Here is a 12,444-nt window from a genome sequence, read left to right as displayed (position 1 = left end):
CAGAAGTCCAGTTAAATGTGACTAACAACTACTAGATAGACCATGACCTAGATATATGGGAACCATCTCAGACACATTGGAAAAATACGCTAAAACTGGTGAGAACTGGAGAAGTAAGTGGAGTAAGCTACAAAACATCTTCAACATTTCAGAACCAGAACAGAAGTCGAGTTGAACCTGACTAACTATTAGTAGATATACCATGGCCCATATAAGTGAGATTCTTCACAGTCAGAGACACCTTTAAATTAAATAATCAAAAAATATCCGCGCTTAGGAAAGTGAACTGCAGCCTCCCTATAAAACTACACCAAAGTGAAGCCAAAAATATATGTGAGTCACCAAAGGGATAGTGGTGCTGTTCTTAAGAAATAATAATAATAATAAGTGCACCATACACTAAAACAATATATGTATCCTATCCACACCTCTACATAAAGATGCATATATGAAAAATATCACTATCAATAAAGTGCTAATAGCATGGAGATAATAAAGTGCATCAAATATATAAAAAGTGCAATGGTATATAAAGTGCAAGAAAATCTGTGTAAGATTATAAGTGAACAAATGGCAATAAATCTTAGAAAAAAAATTGATGAATTAATTATAAACAAAATACATGTAGATTAATAGATACATACTGCTGAAGTGCAAATAAATAATTAATAAATTAAACATATAAAAAAAGTGCATAAAAAATATAGTAAACTTATATGTATATATAATAGTAAAGTGCATACAAAATTATGAATATAATGTCCACAATGTAAATGAAATGTCCAAAAAATGTGAATCTCCAAAAAATATAATAATGATTGGAAAAAAAAAAAAATTATTTTTATATTCTTTTCCAATCATTATTATATTTTTTGGAGATTCATAGCAATGAGCAATTTCTGCCTCTCAGATAAGTTCCCACTGATACCATTGATCTTTTTTAGCTATCTGTAGGGAGGCATTTCTTTCCAATGATCACATGTGTAAGAAGCATTATTCCCATTGATCATCACACTAAGCCCTTGTACACACGGTCGGACATTCTGACAACCAAATCTGTTGGATTTTGTCCGAAACTGTTGCATACACACGGTCGGACAAAGTTGTCGGAAAATCCGATTGTGCAAAACGCGATGACGTAATTTTGTTACGACGGGACTACATTCAGGCTAGTAGCCAATAGCTTTGGTCTAGGAATTTGATCTGAGCATGTGTGGCACTTTGTCCGATCGGAATTCTCTACACACAATCGGACAAAGCCCGATCGGATCATGTTGTCGGAAAGTTTTACAGCCCAGCTCTAAAACTTTGTTGGTTGGATATTCCGACGGAAACAGTCCGATGGAGCCCACACATGGTCGGATTATCTGACAACACGGTCCGATCAGACATTTTCCATCGGAATGTTCCGACCGTGTGTACAAGGGCTAATATATCATGAGTTGTAGATATAGTCATTTTGAGCAGGGGGTACCCTGAGACTGGAAAGTTATTTCAAAGGGTTCCTCTGTGTTGAAAAGGTTGAGGAAGGCTGCACTAAGCTATCACTGATAGAACACGAATGCCGCATACACACGATCGGAAATGCCGCCAGCAAAACTCAGATGAGAGCTTTTTGTCGGAAAATGCGACCGTGTGTACGCTCCATCTGTGTTTTGCTGGCGGAATTCCAGCCAGGAAAAGATTGAGAGCATGTTCTCTATTTTTAGGTTGGGAAAAGTTCCTATCCAAAAATGCTCGGAAACAATTTGGCGCATGCTCGGAAGCATTGAACTTCATTTTCTCAGCTCGTCGTAGTGTTGTACGTCACCGCGTCCTTGACGGTCGAAAGTTCAGAGAACTTTTGTGTGACCCGTGTGTTTTTGCAAGACGAGTTTGACCAGAATGCCTGTCGGAAAAAAACATCCAAGATTTTTCAGACGGAAATTCCGCTCGTGTGTACGCGGCATTATATTTGGAATTTTTTTCACAGCACCTTTGTGAAATTTGTGTGCGATTTTTTTTTTCCCGCGATTTTTGGTGTGCATTTTTGGTTTTTGACATTCCACAATAGTGATTACCACATTATTTTAATGTTTGAATATATATGCACATGCAAGTTATCACTGATAGAACACTGGTATTACCGAAAAAGGTTTTTACACGGTATCTTTGTGGAATTTTTTGTGCAAGTTTTTTGTGCGATTTTTTTTTGTGTGCGATTTTCTGTTGTTTTAGGTATTGCAAGCCTTTTCTTGCACAATAGTGATTATCACAGCGGGTGTAATCTTTATTACTTAGCTGCAAATGCCAATTTTAGAAAGCATGTAGTTTAATTAGTGCCTACTTAGTATTTTGTACGGTTTATTAGTGTTATTCACACTTAAAGGGTCAGCTGTCATACGTATTTACATAGGGTTGGCGCCTTTTATATTTTGGAATAATTTCAGTAACGATTATTAGACATCTGCACACTGAAATATTTTGTTTCGGAATTTCATTTTCGTCCGAAAAATAAATTTATTTAGTTACTCCCAAAATTTGTTTCTATTTATTTTGTTTCGTTAAAAAATGTATTCGTCCGAAAATCCGAAATAATTAAGGTCGAATCTGTCATTGAAGGCTTATGGTGTCTGTCTATTGTTCTAAGAAGATTCGACGGAGAGGCTCACCTGTACGGTGCCGCCATCGTACATTTCCGGTCGAATGTTCCGCCTACAAGCTATAGTAGAATTCTAATGTTGTATGACACTAGTAATAATTATATTTAATAATTATTATTACTAGTCAACCAACATTAGAATTCTTCTATAGCCTATGGGTGGAGGATTTGACCATAAATGTCCACTCGCGGCATCAGCTTTGTCGAATCTTCATGTCGAATCTTTTCTCTCTATGTCGAATAATCTTGGACTAATAGAGTTAGGTTAGGCACATTCAACCTTTTTTGCTATTGTCTCTCTATGTCGAATCTTTTCTCTCTATGTCGAAGCTTTTCTCTCTATGTCGAATAATCTTGGACTAATAGAGTTAGGTTAGGCACATTCGACCTTTTTTGCTATTGTCTCTCTATGTCGAATCTTTTCTCTCTATGCCGAATCTTTTCTCTCTATGTCAAATCTTTTCTCTCTATGTCGAATAATCTTGGACTAATAGAGTCAGGTTAGGCACATTCAACCTTTTTTTGCTATTGTCTCTCTATGTCGAATTTTTTCTCTCTATGTTGAATAATCTTGAACTAATAGAGCTAAGGTTAGGCACATTCAACCTTTTTTGCTATTGTCTCTCTATGTCGAATCTTTTCTCTCTATGTCGAATAATCTTGGACTAATAGAGCTAAGGTTAGGCACATTCAACCTTTTTTTGCTATTGTCTCTCTATGTCGAATTTTTTTCTCTCTATGTCGAATAATCTTGAACTAATAGAGCTAAGGTTAGGCACATTCAACCTTTTTTGCTATTGTCTCTCTATGTCGAATCTTTTCTCTCTATGTCGAATAATCTTGGACTAATAGAGCTAAGGTTAGGCACATTCAACCTTTTTTTGCTATTGTCTCTCTATGTCGAATTTTTTTCTCTCTATGTCGAATAATCTTGAACTAATAGAGCTAAGGTTAGGCACATTCAACCTTTTTTGCTCTTTTCTCTCTATGTCGAATCTTTTCTCTCTATGTCAAATCTTTTCTCTCTATGTTGAATAATCTTGGACTAATAGAGTTAGGTTAGGCACATTCAACCTTTTTTGCTATTGTCTCTCTATGTCGAATCTTTTCTCTCTATGTCGAATAATCTTGGACTAATAGAGTTAGGTTAGGCACATTCAACCTTTTTTGCTATTGTCTCTCTATGTCGAATTTTTTCTCTCTATGTTGAATAATCTTGGACTAATAGAGCTAAGGTTAGGCACATTCAACCTTTTTTGCTATTGTCTCTCTATGTCGAATCTTTTCTCTCTATGTCAAATCTTTTCTCTCTATGTTGAATAATCTTGGACTAATAGAGTTAGGTTAGGCACATTCAACCTTTTTTGCTATTGTCTCTCTATGTCGAATCTTTTCTCTCTATGTCGAATCTTTTCTCTCTATGTTGAATAATCTTGGACTAATAGAGCTAAGGTTAGGCACATTCAACCTTTTTTGCTATTGTCTCTCTATGTCTAATCTTTTCTCTCTATGTCTAATCTTTTCTCTCTATGTTGAATCTTTTTTCTCTTTGTAGAATAATCTTGGACTAATAGAGCTAAGGTTAGGCACATTCAACCACAGGTTTCGATGGACACAGATCGCTATTGTCAGTGTCATGTTGAATCTCCTATCTATATTGAACTGTTGACACAACGAAAAGGAAAATAAAGCATTTCTTTATGTCGGATATTTCGGTTTTCGGATTCTGCACGTTCGTTATTGTTTGTTAAAACGATAATGAAAATACCCGGAATTCCGACGAAAATGCATTCGAACCAAGACGATTGCACATGTCTACGATTGATACATTTTATGTGAAGAACTGCCAACCCAACGCACCCAAGATATTTAAGTTTGTGAATGAAACATTTTTACCAGAAAATTATTGTGCAGTGAAAAATAATACATTCATCCTCGTGAATTGGTTGTAGTCATTTTGGCTTTACCGATCAAATATGTATAAATCAGATCTGACAAACACCTGATCTTCCGATTATCGAATGCAAAATGAAAAAGCTTCACAATTTTCCCAATCCCCCGAATCTCCACCTACTGCGGTACTTTCGTTTATTATGTTTCAAATTGTTTATTAGTTTTGTTCCCTTTGTGAATAATTCTGGAAGAACTTTGGAAGAAATCACTGAAGAACACAAGCAAAGAGAGGGAACACACCGCGACCGAGTACAAGGATTGCCGCGTCTGGGCTGTTTGTAGATTGGCAGTGTTTTTATGGGGGATCTTTATTGAGGGTGCTTTTGGGGGGTATATATTGAGGTCTTTATTGGGGTGTTTTGGGGTTTATTTAGTGTGGGTGCTTTTCGGTGCGTTTTAGGGGTGTTTATTGGTGGTGTTTCAAAACACAAAAGTGGATTGGATGTCTATAATTAGCAGAGGTTAAATGTCACTTATGGTCCTGGTCATACCTACAGAAATGTCTCATGTGGTATTGAGGTATAGATGGAGGTTCGCAGGCTCACAACACAGGGTCCAAGGATGCCACCCATAATCTGGCACCAGCAGAAAATTAGCCCCATGATAAAAAGCCAATTATATGGATCAGCATAGAACACATCCAATGTAGAACCTAGGTAGTCCCATTGCTTCAATAGCAGCACACAGCAGGCATAGAACTATAAGACCTTATGCTCCAATGAGCAGCCAGATCCTGGGAAAAAAACTGGCCCCCTTTCAATTCTGACCCCCCATTTTCCCTTTGACCCCTCTTCCTAGTACAGGTCAGACATGTGAGGTTCCTTTTGTTCCGAATAAATATTCGGTCAAATTTATCGTTATTCGGGAGTTCAGATATATCCAAATACCCGAAATACAGTGTAAACAAAGTTTACCGAATGTTCTAAATAACAAAACGAAATTCCTCTAAATTTCTAAAATTCGTAAAAAATCGAATTTTACAATTTTCCAGTCAAATTCGAACTGTAAACATATTTTTGAAATCAAAGGCTGTGTGTGTTATTAGAGGTACCATTTCGGAAAATTTTATGTTTTTGTTAAGCCAAAGGTGATTTAGAGTCTTTATAATCATTTGATGAAGATTTTTCTTTTGTTTGTTGACTTTGCCACATTCAAATCAAAAAAAAAAAGAAAAAAAGTTTTTGATTAGAATTTATCGATTTGAACCGAAAAAAAAAAATCTGTAAATTCGAAGAAAATTTTAAAAAGACATAAAACGAATTCCGAATACGAATCTCGAATGTGAATTAAAAGAATCAACTGAATTTAATTAAACAAAATACCTAGATTAACGATTCTAACTGAAACAAAACAAAACACATTTTTTCATTATGCACATGTCGAGAACAGGTCTCGGACCCCCCCCCCGACCCCCTTTTAATTCTGACTCTCCCCCCTATTTTTCCTTTGACAACTCCCTCTAGTACAGGTCTCGGACCCCCTGACCCCCTTTTAATTCTGACCTCCCCCATTTTTTCTTTGACCCCTCTCCCTAGTACAGGTCTCGGACCACCTGGTCCCTTTTTTTATTCTGACCCCCCATTTTCCCTCTGACCCCTTTCCCTGTCTCTGGGTCACATTGCCAGTATTGGGATATTTGTCCATATGCTGCGTAATCCAGCATGCCAGTTTTGTGGTCTCCACACCCCCCTGTACCGGTACAGCCATGCCGATCAGCTGACTGATTTACACTCTGACTGTTGATTAGTTCTACAAGTAAAATATGTAGTTGTTGACTAAAATTGAAGTGACATAGCAGTTACTCTTATAGGTACCTACCTAAATCTACATAAATACCCACCTGGGAGGTTTGCTGCATTCAGTGTAATATAGCGCAGAAGACCCAGAGAGAAAAGACTCAGCAAGATGAGCAAAAACCTCTGTGTGTTCATTGTGATGGCTTTACTCTGCAGAGTACGCCAAACAATGCAATATAAACGGATGGGTCATATTTAACTTCTGTGTGCCAAAACATAATGACGTGACATCTGCTTTACTCAGTGTGTAAAATATGAGACTCAGAGTTCCAGAACAATGACGCACTGACAATTGGGGGTCAAGAACATGTACATGAACAGCCAAAAGATTCCAAAGCTAGTGGTGGAGATCCAAATTCGTATTGTTACTACACCATCCAATGACACATGGCACTCTGACATTTGGGGGTCGCAGAACAATGACACACTGATACTTGGGGTACCCAGAAAAATGATTTACACTCAGGGTCCCAGAACAATGACACAACATTTTGGGGCCCCCGAAAACAATAACTGACACTCAGGACTCAAGAGCAATGACACACTAACACTTGGGGGTCCACAACAAAGACACGCTGACATGTGGGGGTCCCAGAACAATGACACGCTGACACTTGGAGGTCCTGGAGCAAAGATCCATTGACACTTAGGAGTGCAGAACAATGACACACTGACACTTGGGGGTTCAAGAACAATGACAAGCTGACAATTGGGGTCCCAGAACAAAAACATACCATACCCTGGGGATATATATATCTCCCAATAAAATTAATAAGTAAATCATTTTATTTTATTAATTTACAAGTATAATTACACAATTATATACAGAGCCGGAATATTCTGGTGATTAATATTTCATACACCCTGCCAAAGACATCAACACGGCAATAAAACAATTTTTCTTAATATTTGACAAATAACCCATGGGTAGTCAACAGATAGATATTATCAATTTGAAGGAAATGTTAATTTAACATAGCTACCAGATTGAATGGGGCAATAAATAATTTCCCTGGGACCATAGTAGCCAAATTTGTTTTAATAGAGGTTGAGTTGGATTTCACCCAAAAAAAAGGCTTCAACACACGGGGCCATTAATGTGGGACAATTATTAAATACTAAACTACCCTTCACACAGTATTGGATAAGATAAAATGTAAACAGTAAGATACAATTCCTATGATTTTGGGAAGAGAAAAATATTCTAATAATTATATGATCAGTATCTCACCACCGTTTAAAGGAAAGGATGTATATTCGATCCATCCTAGCAGCGATGTCCAGCGAGATGGGGGGGTGGTCGCTTATCACCAAATTTGTGTTCGTCCAGAGGGTGTATGTCAGCGTGTGGGTCTGTGGTCCTCTCCCCATGGCACCTCACATACTTTATACCATCTGAGACAATAAGCTCATAAAATTATAATAAGCTTAGCCCAGAAGGTATGGCTAATTTTCCATTGGTTGGAAAACTCTAATTTACTTTGATGAGTTCAGGTGATATCACCTTCAACCACTAGGCATGTCTGAAGGCAGAAAAACATGTTCTGAATTATCTGTTAAATAATATGTTCTATTTTCATAATGTGCAGGGCCCTCCTGTACCTTTTGTATTGTACTGTAATTGTGTTGTCCCCCCATACATTGTAAAGCGCTGCGTAAACTGTTGGCGCTATATAAATCGTGTATAATAATAATAATGTATAATAATAATGTGTATCTGTTTGTATATCGGTGCTGGAATATATATATATATATGATTTAAGTACTCTGGTAACTGGTCCATTATAACATCTGCTCAGTATTATTTTGATTAATCAATATCACATAAAATGGTTATATATATGGATAAATGTATAATTCTCATATTATCCTGTGAATACTTGTTTAGCTAGGAAAACACATGCTACAGGTATATTTTTATACAGTTATAGTCACGGTTCATATGTCTTTCATAACACAGATTGCCATTTTAAAACAATTCTTACTTCTAATTTATTCTTACATCTAATGCCGCGTACACACGATCGGAATTCCGGCCAGAAAAAGACCGATGAGAGCTTTTCATCGGAAAATGCGACCGTGCGTACGCTCCATCGGAATTTAGCTGTCCGAATTTCCGCCAGCCAAAAATTGATAGCATGTTCTCAATTTTCCAGACGGAAAAACTTTCTATCGGTAATTCCGATCGTGTGTATGCAATTCCGACACGCCAAAAATCACGCATGCTCAGATTCAACGAGACAGAAGCTATTGGCTACTGGCTATTGAACTTCCTTTTTCTAGTCCCGTCGTACGCGTTGTACGTCACCACGTTATAAATCATCGGAATTTGATGTGACCGTGTGTAGGCAAGACAGCTTGAGCCGAATTCCGTCGGAATTCCGTCGGGAAAACCATCAGAGCTTTTTCCAACGAGAATTCCAATCCTGTGTATACGGCATAAGTCTTATGTTTTTACCCTATGACAGATTTATCATCGGGTCAGTAGACACAAAAATCATAGTTGTATCTATGACCTGGAATATAATATATAACTTGAGTGACTTATAATCAAATATAGGTATTTTAAAATAATACCGAATGCACAACTTTCAAATGTCTTCCTAAAAGTCTTTTGAAGTGAACTTTGGACAGACTCAATGAATATTTAGATAGAGTTTAGCTGTATACACAATTCCTAGAGACTAAACAATGGGTTCCATTAGATAAAGGTGATTTCTCTGTGAGAACAATCTAGTTACGTGTCTGTGTAACTTTGGCAGTTTTGGGACTATCCTTTTATCTACCCAACAACGAGAGGTAATAAAAAACATCTAGAAATACTCCAAAACTATTCAGAAAGACAGCTCATTGCAGGAGGTGACCTGAACATTCCCCTGAACCCCTCAGAAGACACTTCTACGGGGACATCCTCAACCTCCCGAGGTACACGTAAACGATCCATACAGCTCTCCACGCTGCACGGCTGATAGATGCCTGGCATCTTTTTCACCCCAACAAACGAGATTACACTTTTTTCTCTTGTGCACATCAGGCATATTCACGCATAGACCACTTTTTGATACACAACCAACTACAGACAGTAAGGGACACGACCATAGGACCCATCACCTGGTCAGACCATGCCCCAGTTACAATGCAATACGCCCTGACAGATTACCATGGGAGACAGAGACAGCCATGGAGACTTAATGAGAGCCTCCACCAAGACCCAGAAGTAATAGCAGATGTCACAAAAGAAATAACTAACTATTTTCACATTTCACACCAAAACTACAGTTGAATGTGATATGGGACTGGTCTGGGAGGTGCATAAAGCGGTGATCCGTGGGGTACTGATAAAGCACGGTGCGAGGATTAAAAGACAGAAAAATGACCAAATAACATTAATACTTGACAAACTCCAGAAGTTAGAAGCCATACACAAGCAGACACTGACCGGTACACTGGGAGGCGAACTTGATACAATACGCACACAGTTGACTGACCTACTCCAATTCTTATGAATCGGGAAATAAATGCAGGAAACTATTGGCACGTTCCTTAAGATCTCAGACCCTGGCTTCTTACATACCGCATTCCCCAACGGGACAGAAAAAAATCTCTACCCCAACAAATAACCCAAGAATTGACGTCCTACTACGAGTCTCTGTACAATCTGAACAAAACACAGCCATCCTCGGAACGCATAACAAAGTATATAGCTGACTCTACAATGCCCACCCTACCGACCGGGACGCGTGACCTTCTAGATGAATCTATAAGACTGACCAAAATACAGATGGCAATAGGAAACACTAAACAAGGGAAAGCCCTGGGACCTGATGGACTCACGGTTCAATACTACAAAACTCTACTCCCATCACTAGGAAATCACTTAGTCAAACTCTTCAACGGCCTTAGCACAGGAAACAGGCTACACGACGCTACATTACAAGCCAAAATAGCGGTGATCCCTAAGGAAGGTAAGGACCGGACCCAGTGTGGGAATTACCGCCCAATATCCTTATTGAACATGGATCTTAAGCTGTTCACTAAAATAATAGCCTCTAGACTGCAGATCCATATACCACACTTAATACATCTGGACCAAGTGGGTTTTGTCCCATCTAGGGAGGCGAGGGACAATGCCACCAAAGCCTTGAACCTGCCCACCGGGCCACCCTAGCCGACACACCGAGTGTCTTTCTCAGCACTGATGCTTAGAAGGCCTTCAATAGGGTAAACTGGGCTTTCATGTTTGCCACGTTGAAACATATGGGTCTGGGAAGCAATATGATGAAATGGATTTCAGCAATATACACAACACCGTCTGCGTGGGTTAGGGCCAACGGGGTGCTTTCAGACCCCTTTCTAATTACTAACGGGATGTGCCAGGGATGCCCGCTCTCACCCCTCCTATTTGCATTATCTCTTGAGCCCTTTTTATGTCTCACGTAAGGCGGAATCCGAACATTATGGGAATTGCAATTAACCAAACCCAATACAAGGTGTCGGCTTATGCGGACGATCTGATGTTTTCCCTCTCGAGTCCAACAACTTCCCTCTCGAATTTATTTCGAGAATTCACAATATATGGAACGCTTTCCAATTTAAAGACTAATTTTGCTAAGTCAGAGGCGATGGGCGTGAAGATCCCTTTGACACAACTTACGCACCTCCAGTCCAGCTGAAATGGACGAGTACCGCTTTAAAGTATCTAGGTACATACATCCCCCCAACACTATCGAAGCTGTACGAACTCAACTTCCCACCCCTTCTAAAAAATGTAAAAGCACTACTAATTAAATGGCAATCCGGTTTACACTCCTGGCTAGGCCGTTGCAATATTCTAAAAATGAATATACTCATGAAATTTTTATATCTAATGCAGGCCCTGCCCATACACATATAATTCAAACAGATACAATCGATATTCACAGAATTCGTATGGGCTGAGAAAAGACTTAGGCTAGCTAACTCACTGCTCGTTCTTCCCAAATCATGCGGGGGCCTGGCACTGCCCAATGCTTACTATCAGGCAGTACACTTGGGGAGACTGATAGATTGGTGTCGTCACCAGGAAACCAAGCTTTGGGCTCAATTAGAACAGGAACAAAGTACAGTTGCTCTCCGAGGTACCCTGTGGTGTTACCTGGGATTATCGCCAGAGGTCAAGCAACACCCACTGATTGGCAACACGTCGCGAGTCTGTGCCCGACTCATTTCCCAGACCTCTCTCTCCTCCCAGAATTCACCACTGTATCCCATAGTGGGTAACCCACTATTCACACCAGGTATACGAGATGGGCCCTTTCGGACTTTAGCTGACTCGGGCATTCATCAAGCATCCCACGTTAGCTCTGGAGGATGATGGAAATCGATTACAGAGCTTTCTGATCCCACAGCCCCGTTCCGCCTAGATTTTATGCGAACACTTCAGTTACGCCCTTTCCTTAACTCCATCCAACCTCCTACAGATAGAGACCAAATGCTCACAACATTTGAGGAAATCTGTAACACTACGGGGAACCTTCCACACACACTCTCACTGACATACACTCTTGTAAATACACCCCCGGGACTGCTTAAATGGGAAGCAGAACTGAACTCCCAATTTAATGATACAGAGAGACAACATATTCTTAGATACACACATAAATCCTCTATCTGTGCCAAAACCCAAGAAACCAATTATGAAATTCTCTCACGGTGGTATAGGACCCCCGAGCTACTGCAAAAAATTCTTCATGACAGCATATGACCGTTGCTGGCGTTGCCTAACAGAGAAGGGGACCCTATTACATATTTTTTGGTCATGCCCCAAACTGACGCACTTTTGGAAAGTAAAACACGAGACAATACAAAAACGTACAGAATGGACCATTGCAGCAGACCCGGCATTTTTTCTTTTTTTCATGCATCAAGCATCCCCGACAGAATATACAAAAAATCGGTGATTCGCCACTTGCTGGATGCAGCTAAAGCCTGCATCCCACTTTGCTGGAAATCTGCTCTCCCGCCGACCATTGACTTATGGCTCCAAAAAGTGGAGGAAATAAGGAAAATGGAAGA

The sequence above is a fragment of the Lithobates pipiens genome, unplaced genomic scaffold (assembly GCF_037356315.1).
Source record: "Lithobates pipiens isolate NorthernLeopardFrog02 unplaced genomic scaffold, aLitPip1_a1.2 Scaffold_23, whole genome shotgun sequence".
In the NCBI taxonomy this organism is placed as follows: domain Eukaryota; kingdom Metazoa; phylum Chordata; class Amphibia; order Anura; family Ranidae; genus Lithobates; species Lithobates pipiens.
The sequence above is the reverse complement of the archived record's forward strand: the minus strand, read 5'-3'. Positions refer to the sequence as shown.